This window comes from Panthera pardus, unplaced genomic scaffold (genome assembly GCF_024362965.1).
Source record: "Panthera pardus isolate Hobbes unplaced genomic scaffold, ASM2436296v1 HiC_scaffold_1, whole genome shotgun sequence".
In the NCBI taxonomy this organism is placed as follows: Eukaryota; Metazoa; Chordata; class Mammalia; order Carnivora; family Felidae; genus Panthera; species Panthera pardus.
The window spans coordinates 10,259,603-10,271,849 of NW_026526654.1; the positions used below are offsets into that span (position 1 = coordinate 10,259,603).

The 12,247-nt window shown below is 51.2% G+C and overlaps 1 long non-coding RNA gene across 2 annotated transcripts in view; it reads right to left on the minus strand.

Moving 5' to 3' along the window:
- Nucleotides 1-12,247, minus strand: part of LOC109264052 (uncharacterized) — a 343,526-nt gene that overhangs the window by 24,562 nt on the left and 306,717 nt on the right. The gene's annotated exons all lie outside the window — the stretch shown is intronic.

Below are 12,247 nucleotides of genomic sequence, written 5' to 3' on the forward strand. Positions count from 1 at the left end.
GCCTCCGTGGTGCAATGAGGCCTCCGTGGTTCAGGGGCAGCCTCTGTGGTTCAGGGGTGACCTCCGTGGTGCAGGAGTGGCCTCCGTGGTTCAGGGGTGGCCTCCGAGTTGCCAGGGTGGCCTCAGTGGTGCAGTGAGACCTCTATGGTACAGGCGTGGCCTCTGAGTCACAGGGAGGCCTCCCTGACTTTCTCACGTTTCCGTGGCTCCAGGGTGACCCGTCTGACTCCCTCTGCTTTGCATCCACTTGAGCTCTGGGTAACCCCTCATTCCTGATCATTTTCTTAACATTCTGTGTATTTTTTGGCCTGAATTATGTTCTCTCCTTGTTCCCATGTTCCAGTCACTGTAGTGAATCCATCGGGCCAAAGGATTTCAGTCATCTGTACTTCAAACACAATTCCATGTTCATACCAGAGCCCTGGCTCCCACGGGCGAATCTGAGTACTTTTGTAGTGAGTATAGAAACCACTCACATCCCTGAACTGGCTGAAACAGACGCTGAGCCCAAAGCCTTTCATGTTTTGCTTGGACGTGGGTCCTACAAACTGCTGATCTAAGTCCCACCGCCCTCCCGCCCCTGCGGACCTCACTGCCTCCCCAGGGACACAAACAAAACCAAAACAGGAAGTAAAATAACTTAAAATACCAATGAGCTTTTGAAGAAAGTCAGTTAACGTACATGACGGACAGCTGCCTCTTCCAAGGGAGGCATTTGCTCCTATTTGCGTATATTTGATTTGAATACACGACAAATATAATTACTTGCAAGAAGGAGAGTGGTGAATCACATGTTTTGGTTTCAGAGTAACGCTGAGGGTCCCGCCGACCCCGTGCTGTTTGAAGTTCCCCTTCACACCTGAACTACCAGCCACTTGGCCCTTTATCACACGGGATAATATCTGCTGCCCCTAGTGCTACCATCACGTCCATGTCCCTTGTCTGTTCCCCACAACACCCAGAATAGGGGATGACGCTCTGTCACCATGTGGCACATCTCGAGGAAAGAAAATCCTGCACTCGGAAAGGAGGCATGTGTGGGAATGGAATTGTTTATATTAGAGCCAATGAAATGAACAGAGAAGAATAAAAATCGAGCAAAGCAAAAATCTAGGGTGGCTCTGAACGCAGGCCTGCCCTGGCCAGCACCATCAGACTCAGCCTCTGTGGGGACAGTTGGGAGAGGGGAGCCTGGGGGGCTCAGTCGGTTGAGCATCAGATTGTGGCTCAGGTGGCGATCTCGAGGTCCATGAGTTCGAGCCCCGTGTAGGGCTCTGTGCTGACAACTCAGAGCCTGGAGCCTGTTGGGAGTCTGTGTCTCCCTCTCTCTCTGCCCCTCCCTCACTCATGGTCTGTCTCTCTCTCACAAAAATAAATAAACATTAAAAAAAATTTAAGAAATGGGGCACCTGGGTGTCTCAACCGACTGACTTCAGCTCAGGTCATGATCTCACAGTTTGTGGGTTCGAGCCCCTTGTCGGGCTCTGTGCTGACGGCTCGGAGCCTGGAGCCTGTTTCGGATTCTGTGTCTTCCTTTCTCTCTGCCCCTCCCCTGTTCATGCTTTGTCTCACTCTGTTTCTCAAAAATAAATCAATGTAAAAAAATGTTTGTTTTTTTTTTTTAATTTAAGAAAGAAAAGAAAGTTGGGAGAGATCCTGGGGCTGGAAGCATTTATACCAAAAGGGACACAAAGCTACTGACCATATTTTAGCAGGTCCTTAGCAAACGGACTGACGTGTCTGTGTTTTATCACCTGTAATTCTCTCCGAGATGCATGGATTTAAATTTGGTTATGGTAATCTGAGTAAAATACTAACGTAAAAACTTTATTCTCATTTAAACATAAATAAATCATTTACCTCTGTTCTCAAACCAAGGACCCTACTGGAAATGTATTCTCAGTTTTTTAAAAAAGGGAAATTTGGATAACAAGGGATATTATCACTTACTAATGGAATTTATAAAAAAATTCTTAAAATAGTTAGACCACTAATTATCCAAAATGAATACATCATCTGTAGTAGTATTGGCAGAAAAATAAGATTATATTTAAAGTTGCAGCTTAAATTAAATGATGCCTTTGTATTGATATAATAAAAGTAAAAATAATTTTACGTCAATCTATAAGCTACAAATTCCATATCAATTTGAATTGTATGCATTTTTAGCGCCCTCTTAGCATCCCAGTAATTATTTAGAGTGCCGCAGGCCAAAAGACGTATCTAACGGTTCTGTTTGTTAAGTAGGTAAGTCTAAACAACTTAATAAACATGTATGTGCTAATAACTTAGTGACGATTTTTTAATTACATAAATTGAGTGAAAAAGTATTCACTTTCACTTTGCTCCCCCATCAGCCACGATTATTGATCAGCGGCCTTGTGTACAGTCTGCATACTGCACGCCTCTGCAAACCTGGGATCAGGTTGGACCCTGATACCTCATTTCTGGGTCTGCTCCGAGTTTCCCATGCAAATTACTTTTGACAGTTGAAAAAAGTCAGCTGCTGAAAACCCAGTTTCACGAAGATAAGATGCCAGCAGAGGGATCTGGCCGGCATCGGATCGAGTGGCCAGGATTCTTGTGTTCCCTTGGAGTGTAAACATCCTGAGCAGTCTCTCTGATTCTGTGGGGGCCCCCAGGGTGCCTCTGCTCACAGTGTGGGAAAGCACAGTAGGGACAGAGTTGGGACAGGGCCCTGGGCCCATCCCGTCCCCAAGTACGGGTGCCCTGTGCCTCCCTCTGCACGGTCCGACACCCACCACTCTAATTATAGGAAGTACCTTCCCAGGTTTGTACATTTCAGACACACAAGCAGGTTACAGGTCAGATTCACACTGCGACAAGGATTGTTACGAAGAAGAGTGAGAAGGTGAGCATCTGGAGACAGTGCTGGCTGGGACCGGCCAGCTGCCAACCTATTTCTACGTCAGGGTCACCGCCGTGAGGCGGGTCCCCATAAGCTCTTTCCTAGGTTCCTTGCTAGTTGTATGATTAAAGCAGGAAGAGGTAATGTCCCCACTGTGTGACTCCTACCAGGAGGCTCCCAGTTCTGCCTTGCAGCCCCAGAGGTGACCGCCTCGTCCCTGCCATGCTTCCTTTTCACCAGGTGCCTGGACCATCTCTGCACGCCGGGTGTGACTTTGCCCTGATGGTCCTGAGAGAACCCCTTGACCTTAACAGAACACGAAACAGCACAGCATGAAACCGCAAGACACAACACTGCACAACGCAATACAACAGTCGTAACACTTCACTTGACTAACAAACATTCGCTGCATCCCACTACCTGCCGAATCACAGAGCAGGTCTTGGGGAATTCAGAATTGAAATACAAGCCCCGTGGCCTCCACTGCCCCTCAGTCCCGTTTTATGGGACATGGAGGTGAGAGAGCTTTACTCTTCCAGAGCCTCTGCTGCCTCAGCACCAGGCCACGGGAGGGCGTGTCCTGCTCTCCAGCCTCCATTTTGCGTTGTGTATCTCCCGAAGAACCACAAAAACGACGGCCACAAAGACACTACTGCTCCCCGTGTCCTGAGATGTGGCAGGCACTATGCTGAGCCCCCGAGGGGCCTTCTCTCCTTCACACCATCACACGTGACACTGGACCCTCCCCTGGGGATGCAGGGGGCCCCGGCTGAGGCCAGCCTTGCTCTCTCTGGTTCCTTGTCAGCAGCCTATACCCCTACGTGTGCCCTTCTGCATGGATTCACTTCGGTGAATGGCTGCTTTCCCCGTACGAGGTGCTCGGAACTCTGCTGATGGTGGGGGGTGGGTGGGGAATCAAGCCAATCAGTTTCTGGTCTCCAGGAGCCTTGGTGATGTTGGGAGTGAGGCCTTCCATGTGGTCACTGCCAGGGGTGCACCTGCTCCCTCCAAAGCTGTTCTGGCCGGCGAAGCCTTCACCTGCAGGAGGCTGTTGGGGGTTCTCCTCTCTGGCAGGGTTTCAGGCAGAAGCATTCTGGTCTGGCCCCTTTCTGGACGTTAAGTTTAAATAAATCCCTAATGTGACTACTTCACCTTAAAATGTTATTGTAAATGTTCTGGTTTTTTTCCAAACCTGATTTCTTATAATCATAACTGTTTCAAATTCAGTTAAAACTTAATTTGTTCGTATTTATATTGAACTTGTAGCTTGTAGCTTGATTTTAAATGATCTATTTTTAATGCACATGCATAATTAAATTTGAGCTGTGATTTTAAATACAATTTTAGCGTTCTGCAAGTAGTGCCTACAGGTGATATATTTGTTTTGGGGAATAAAATATGGTTTAATTATCTCAAGGCTTTTATATAATTCCCCTTAGCAAGTGCATACTTTAGTTTGTTTTCCAAATTTCATAGTTCATATTTTAAAACTGAGAATACATTTCCAGTAGTATTCTAACTTTGAAAGACTAAAACAATTTTTTTTTAATGATCAGGAAAGTTTTTTACATTAGTATCTTACTCAGATTATCATAACCAAATTTAAATCCGTGCATCTCGGAGAGAATTACAGGTGACATACTGACACGTAAGCCCATATGCTAAGGACCTACTAAAATACGGTCAGTAGCTTCGTGACCCTTTTGGTCGTAAATACTGGCAGCCCCAGGACCTCTCCCAACTGTCCCCACAGAGGCTGAGTCTGATGGTGTTGGCCAGGAGCAATCCTGTGTTCAGAGCCACCCTAGATTTTTACTTTGCTCAATTTTTATTCTCCTCTCTTCATTTCATTGGCTCCAACATAAACAACTCCGCTCCCGCACATGCCTCCTTTCCGAGTGCAGGATTTTCTTTCCTCTGGATTTGCCACGTGGTGACAGAGCATCCCCCGTTCTGGGTGTTGTGGGGAACAGAAAAGGGACATGCACGTGATGGTGGCACTAGGGGCAGCAGTGGTATTAATGACATGTGATAATATTCAGAACGAGTCAGTTTAAGAAACTCCGCCCTCCCCACTATCTACAGGGGCCTGATTATCTGGCCTGACATTCTCATCCGTTAAAATTATGAATGATTTAGTCAACAAAGGCAAAGTCACTGTCTCCAAAAAGCTATAGTTAAAATGCATAGATTATTAGACTTCCTGAATGACACCTTGTGTCCTGAAATTACCTAAAACCCATACTGGAATTCTTAGATTATCAACACAGTTTTGATTCTTTTTTATGGAACATTTTCTCTCATTATCTTGTATTTAAAATTTATTTTCTCACATGCCATTCACATAGGTCACGATTTCTCCCACAACCACACCTTAATCCCCATCTGTGTCTGTCAACAGCAGGAATGCGGTCTTTACTGTGATCGGCGGTAATAGGGACGTCCATAAAGCAGAACTGCGTGCTTTGTAGATGTAGCACTGCCCGTGTATACAGCTTACTTGTTCATATGGCAGCCCCTCGATTTGCACAAAGATGTTTAAAGTAGTGAATGGATCAAGGTTTTTTAACAACAAAATATTCCCATTTCACAGATGACAGTATGGAGAAACTAATGATACCACACTTTGTTATAATCATGACCTATCCAGTTAAGCTGATTTATCCCATCTCATGGGCACTATTAAATGTCCCTCCTTCCATGTCATGTGCCACTAAAATTACTGTCAGCTAACTGACATGAATGCTTTGGCCCCTGAAAAGCAAAAGGCGAGTGCGTGGTATATGCTCTTGGTGTTTTAACGTTAACTGTGGTTCAGGAGCGGCAAAGTTCTTTACAGGCAGCCAGAACGATTTGTTGGAAAACGGAAAATAAAGGCAGTAAATCAGTCAGTCCTTCCTCTTTATGACATTCTAATAATCCAGCTTAAATTTTTTTCTTCTCTCGCTAATTCAATTTTTTTCAAAAGTCATGTAATTGAATTAAGTGAGAGCACTTTATAAGTAATAAATCGCTACTTGAATTTAAATGATCTAGACACAGCTTTAGCAGCTCTATTTATCATACAAATTTGGGGGCCTCTCCCCTGACACCGGTTTCCCAGTATCACGCAGGACCTGTCTCACCTCGTCGGGGTGTGCCTATGACGGTGCAGATCCCGGGTGTCACTGGAACCCCAGGCTTGGCCTGTCAGGGGCACGGGGTCTTTGATTCTGGATGTGAAGCAAGCTCTCCCGTGTCCTGTGCACCCTGAAGACGGGAGCCCGCTGCCAGAGCGAACCTCTGAGTCTACATCTTTGACAGCTCAGAGCCAATCTGCATTAGCAGTTCACTGAAAAACAAAGCGGTTCTCGTGTATCCTCTGCTCAGGTTTATGTGGCACTCTTCACTGGTGCGTACAGAAATGCAGTGCCTACACCTCGTGTCAAGACTGGCGACAGGGAATGTTGGAGCAGCACCAGGATGTCCGGCTTCCATCTTTCACTTCCTCTGAGAAGCCTTCCCTGATTCCCCCAAATAGGGCACGAATGATCAGGCAGCATGAAGCAGATACCTCTGCCCCCCAACTGTCGCCCTCAATAACGTACTCGTTCATGTGACAATGAGTCCCACCCACTGGGTAGTGAGCCCCAGCACCTGGCCACACACACACACACACACACACACACACACACACGTGCTCCTGTGATAACCTGGATGTACAATGTGCCCATAACTGGTATTTGTTGAACAGATGAATGAATGAATAGGATGGTTGTCACGTAACTCTAAAGATGGGTTGTTATTAATATGAATATATCGGCGCATTGTATTGGCGCATACAATTAACAGTGCTCCCACTCAGGCCAAATTTGGCATTGATGTCCCACTGTACCCCTGCCCGGGCCGACACAGGCTTCTATGTCAAGTGACCACTTATTGACGGTCTATTCTTTGCTAGACACAGCATGCTCCTTACATCATTAATCCTGACCATATTCTTATGAAGTGGGTTCTAGTATTTCTTTTTGCATATGAGAAAATGGACTCAGAAGAAGGACACTTGATCAAGGGCAATGAGCTGACACATGCTAAGCCTGGATTCAACTGCAATCCTGTCTTCCTCCAAATCCTGTATTCTTTCCCATGTTGCTGTGCTACGGTTCAACAGACATTAGAAATACGACAAATACCATATTGACTAACTTTTCACCTAAATTCTTCCTTTTCTTTGAGCACACATCTGTCGTTTCTCTGTAGGGTGAAAACGCAAATAGCCAATTTTTACAGGAATCAACTTCACTCTTCAGTTCAGTTTTGAACACAAAGAGCGAAGCTTCTGCGTCGATCTCTACACGGAAATTCACGGTAAATTTACCGCTGAAGTTTGGGCTTTTCTATGTCCTGAAAATTCCCCCGATAGTTTGGATGACTTAAAAGCAAGAGGGTTCTAAATCCTTTTCCGGGTTAAAGGACGCTCGCCTGGCTTTCCTCCTATCCTGTTGCTTAGAAATAAAAAGACAAGTTGGCCACTGCTTTGAATTTCTTCCTGCTGGTGTCGTGTTTGTGGTTGTGTCTACCTATCGGGTACTTTGCCCTACATTCAGGGATTCGTCGTAGGAAGTCCTGGGTCAGTACTCCAGGCGGGTGAGACTCTTGTTTCCGTAGGTCTCAAGTGCGTAGGACGAACTGTGAGTGCTATTGCTGCCTCTAGATATCGTCTCTAGTTAGCATTTCGGGGTGCTCAGAGAGAAAACAATGTCTGGGTGATACCTCTTGTCAGTTTCCCCATTGTCAGACCCAATCTTACATTCCTCCACGTTCACAATATTTCCCCATTGGGAACATGCCTGACATTGCAATTTCTCAAAACCGCAGCTCTGCAGTGAATGCCTAATTCCTGAAGCTGCAAAATCTAACAAAAGCTGATTTTTTCCACTGATTTGACTGGCTGACTATTTCGAGACTTTGCATGTGACCTGTTCTTGACAAACGTCTTTAATGTGCCCGCGTGGCTGCTCTGAAGTGGCTGCCGGCAATTAAAGCCTTGGAGCTGCCTGCCGGGCATCCAGAATTACTCTCAGAGTCCAGAGTTTTTGCCACAGACCTTCCCCATCGGTTACATTTAGCAAGTTCCTGAGCTACTTGGCGAGTTTTGGCTACTTGGTTTTGAACCCGGAGCCCATGTGCCGCCAGGGTATCCGGTGTTGCCCCGAGAAGGGCCTGGGTTCACTCCCAGTCCCTCCTTTTGTGGTGTTTGTAAGCTTGCTTTCTCTCTCTCAATTTGGTATCGATGTTTTCACATTTAAAGACGAAAAGCCAACTTAGAGAAAAGTGTGCCAATCCTGGATTTTTTATTTGTTTGTTTATCAAGATAGATGACCTTTTTCTATATTGGATGGATAGTTTGCTTGTCGTGTTTTCCCTTGTTTTTCATATTTGTCAAAACTCTTGGTGTTACTTAAGCATAAATTCTGAACCTGACTGCTAAGGAAGACAAATTTATCTCTGTTCTGTTCTTTTCTCCTGACCCCTCTCATCCTTCCCCCCAAACTCCAGTTTTTATTACTTTTGAGGTCAGCGCCCCACCCCCACCCGCCGCCAGGGGATTTCACTCCTTGATGAAAAAACGCCTGGTTTATAACCCAAATGAGGGCCTCACTCCTCCACCCTGATGGACAATGGGGGTCCTAACATATTCTCCCTGCCCTCACTGCTACACGTCTCCGATCTGGGTTTGCAAGGGCCTAAGTGAGGCCGGGGTTCTGGACGGGAGGCCGGGAAGCGCCCCTCGCCCCAGGGCCTGGGCTTTCGGTTTGGGTTTCTTACGGAAAAAGAGCTGCTTTAGTAAGACAGAGCCCCTAAAGAAGGGAGCCCATCAGGCCTTCTCCCCAGGCTCCCATCCGAGGAGCAGCGGGAGACGGCCCAGGAAACGGCAGACGCAGGCATTCCGGCTTGGAAGGAATTCTGATGGGCAGCTAATCCCACCCTGCAAAGCTCCGAACCCGCACCGTGGTGATTCGCGACCCCCTCCCCCCCCCCCCCCCCCCCCCCCGCCCCGCGCCCCCTCCGCTCGCCCCGTCCAGTGCGCGCTCGGGCCAGGAGTGCCAGTCCCTAATCTCGGCCCCCTCTCCCCCCCGCCCTCCACCCCGCAGTCCGGGGGTGCGGGCCCCCCTCTCCCCCAGCCCTCCACCTGGCATTCCGGGGGTGCGGACCCTCACCTCCCCCTGCCCTCCACCCCGCAGTCCGGGGGTGCGGGCCCCCCCTCTCCCCCCCTCCACCCCACAGTCCGGGGGGTGCGGACCCTCACCTCCCCCCGCCCTCCCCCCCGCAATCCGGGGGTGCGGACCCCCATCTCCCTTCCACCACCCCCCCCCCCCCCCCCCCGCTCTCCACCCCACGGTCCGGGGGTGCGGACGCTCACTTTCCCTATCCTCCACCCCGCAGTTCGGGGGTACGGGTCCCCCTCTCCCCCCCGCCCCCCGCCCTCCGCCCCGCCGCCTTCCCCCCACGTGTTGCGGCCCGGCCCGGAGACGCGCTTGTTCCGCCCGCTGATTGTAAAAGGGTTTGACTTGCAGCTGACCCCGGGTCAGGACTTTCTCTCTACTAATCCCGCTCTCTTTAAACACAAAAACACTCTGCCTCTTCCCTCGCATCAGTCACCTTAATCCCCCGCGGCTGACACCGCCAGCCCCGGAGCCCAGGCTGCACCGGGAGGGTCGGGGCGGCCCGGCCGCGGGGCTCCGGGTCGCTGCCGGGGTCCCCGCCCCTCCCGCGCGAGCCGGTGGGGACGCGGCCGAGCGAGCGGGGGGCGACGGGCCACGTCCGGGTACCGGCCGACCCCGACCCGACTCGGCGGCAGCAGCAGCCGGGGCGCGGGGCGGAGACGGACGCGGCGAGGACAAAGGGAGGCCGGGCGCGCGGAGAAAGGAAGGGACTGAGTCGGAGGCGGGAGGGGACGGAGGTAAAGGCGGAGGGAGGCGGGCGGCTGGCGGGCCGGGAAGGGGTGCGCACGGCGGAGAGGGGAGGACGCAAGCGGGGCGCGAAGGCCAGGGAGCCGTCCCGGCCGGGGCTCCGCCGGAGCAGGGCCCGGGAAGGGCGGCGAGCGGGGCCGGAGGCCGGCCGCCCCCGCCCCCCGCCGGGAGGGGACCCGGGCCGCGCCCCCAGCGCCCCGCCGCCCACGCCGCTGGGTTCCCGGGGGCGGGCGGCGCGCAGCTGGAGGGGAAGGGCCGGGCGGGGGGCGGAGGAGGGGCGGGGACGCGGGCTCCGAGCCCCCCTCCCTCTCCGCCGGGCCTCACCGTCGGGCTGGGGGGCGACCCTGCAGGCCCCGGGGGCGGGGACCGGACCCACCCCCCTCGGCTGCTCGCCCCGGGGGCCTGCGCCCCTCTCCCCTCCCCTCTGGCCCAGCATTTCAATCCCGCCAAGAGTCGTGCTGGAAAAGGGGCTGCGCCAAGGCCAAGTCTGCTTTTCACTTGAAGTTTCCAAGGAATCAAACCTATTATTACATTCTGCCGCCGACGTTTCTGGAGCCTCTGCCCCGCGGCCCAGGCTGCGGAAGCCGGGAGGGGGGGAGCCGGGAGGGGCCCGCGGGGAGGGGGGCTGCGGGCGGGCGGCGGGTGCCGGAGCCCGGCCGCCCTGGATCGCGCCTCCCGGGGCCCCGGATGCTTTCTCGAATTAAGCGGAATTTTCCGGAGACAGAGCTCTGCGTGGCCGAGTCTTTGTCGGGAAAAAGAACTGCGTGAACGTGCGTGCGAGCCTTCTCCCACGCGCGCCTTTAATAGACCCGTCAGCCAAGCTCCCGACCCACATCTGCAGAGCGGGCGCGCCTGCCGGCGCTGTTTCTCCGGCCAGTGCATGGCATCTCGCTACTGTGGGATTCCCGGGCCGGGCGCGGGGGGCTGGAGTCAAGTCCCAAGGGCAGCCACAAAAAGGGCCTGTTCGTTTAAATACAGGTGGTGGGAAACCAGACAACTCCCCCTCCCCCCTCGCGGCAAACCGTGCCACCCGCGGCTAGAACGGCCTTCTGCGCCAAGTTCTGCAAACTTTGCACCCGGCTCCCCAGCGAGTCCTGTCCGCGTTCTGCGCCAGGTTCTGCAGCAAAGACGGGACGAAGCTGTGGGGAGAACAAGCACCCTGTGATTGGGGGAGTGAATGAAGCCATCATATCAGAGTCCTCAGATCCCGGTTGGTTTCCTGAATGTCATGAGGAGGAACCTTGACGAGAACCAAATTCGCAGGCGAGCGAGCCGTCTCCAGGGCCTAGTGGGAAATTTTCTCCACGAGTGTAAACCGCACAAACGCTGCTGGAGAGCCAGGGTCTCAGCCCCGACATGCATCCCAGCCACCGGCTGCTCCCCCCATCCCGGCTTATTTTTAATGGAGTCATTCACGGATCTCTATTTGCTTTTCTCCATGTCGTTCTAATCAACACAACAAATTTCGCGGGATTTCAGGAATTCCTATGTTAAGATCTTCCTGGGTTTTTAACAGAAGTGGCTCCCTGCACCTGGCATTGAATTTCGTCTCTGTATGCCGCACAGGCGGGAAAATGTCCTACATCCACCTTCGGGGAGACCCAGGGACAGCTGTGTCCAGAACTCCTGCCCGGTGCTACACTTCTCAGTCTGACACACGAGTGTGACCACATCACTAATACGGGGGATGAGCCAGGATCTGGATGCCAGTGGCTGAGCACACATACCAACCAGGGGCATACACATGTGTGGCCACAACCACACATCTGTGTGCCGCTTTAATAAGTGCGGGGACATGTTGGGATTAGGGTTAGCAAAAGCACGGAGAGAGTCCGTTTAACCTACGTTTCAGAGCCATGTGGCCCCGCTCCTTAAGCTGGGTGTGGTGAATTAGCAGAGCATTACCGAATTTCCCAAAGCATCTCCCAGAGGATTGTGTGGCATTTATTCATGTATCCCCAGACTACTTCCTGATGCTGTGCCACTCAGCAATCCACACATATCCAAACACTTTCGGGGGCCACCGTGTCACAAAGGATCAGATTGCTTAAATAAAAGAAAAAAGAAAAAAAGAGGGGACTTTATTATCTGTTAGAAAGAAGCAGTGGACATCGTTCCTGAAATTTTTGCAGTCACTTTAAAAAATGCATGGTTTAAGCCAAATTATCAAAATGACTCCAAAAAAGACACATGTCAATTGCCAGTTTAGCATTTTACTTAAAGCTATTCTCCAACGCAGGCTGAATGAGGTTCTCATTAACCTAGGAGCACAGGCCCATTTTTGGAGAGATGGTCTCTGCTCATTCCAGGACAAGAAAAGAAAATGAAGGAGGAGGCCTAAAGCTGATGAAATCAACGTGTTTTGATGTGGCCTCAAGGCTTTTTTTTCTCCCCCAGAATGTAACTTCATCTCTATGTTGTGACT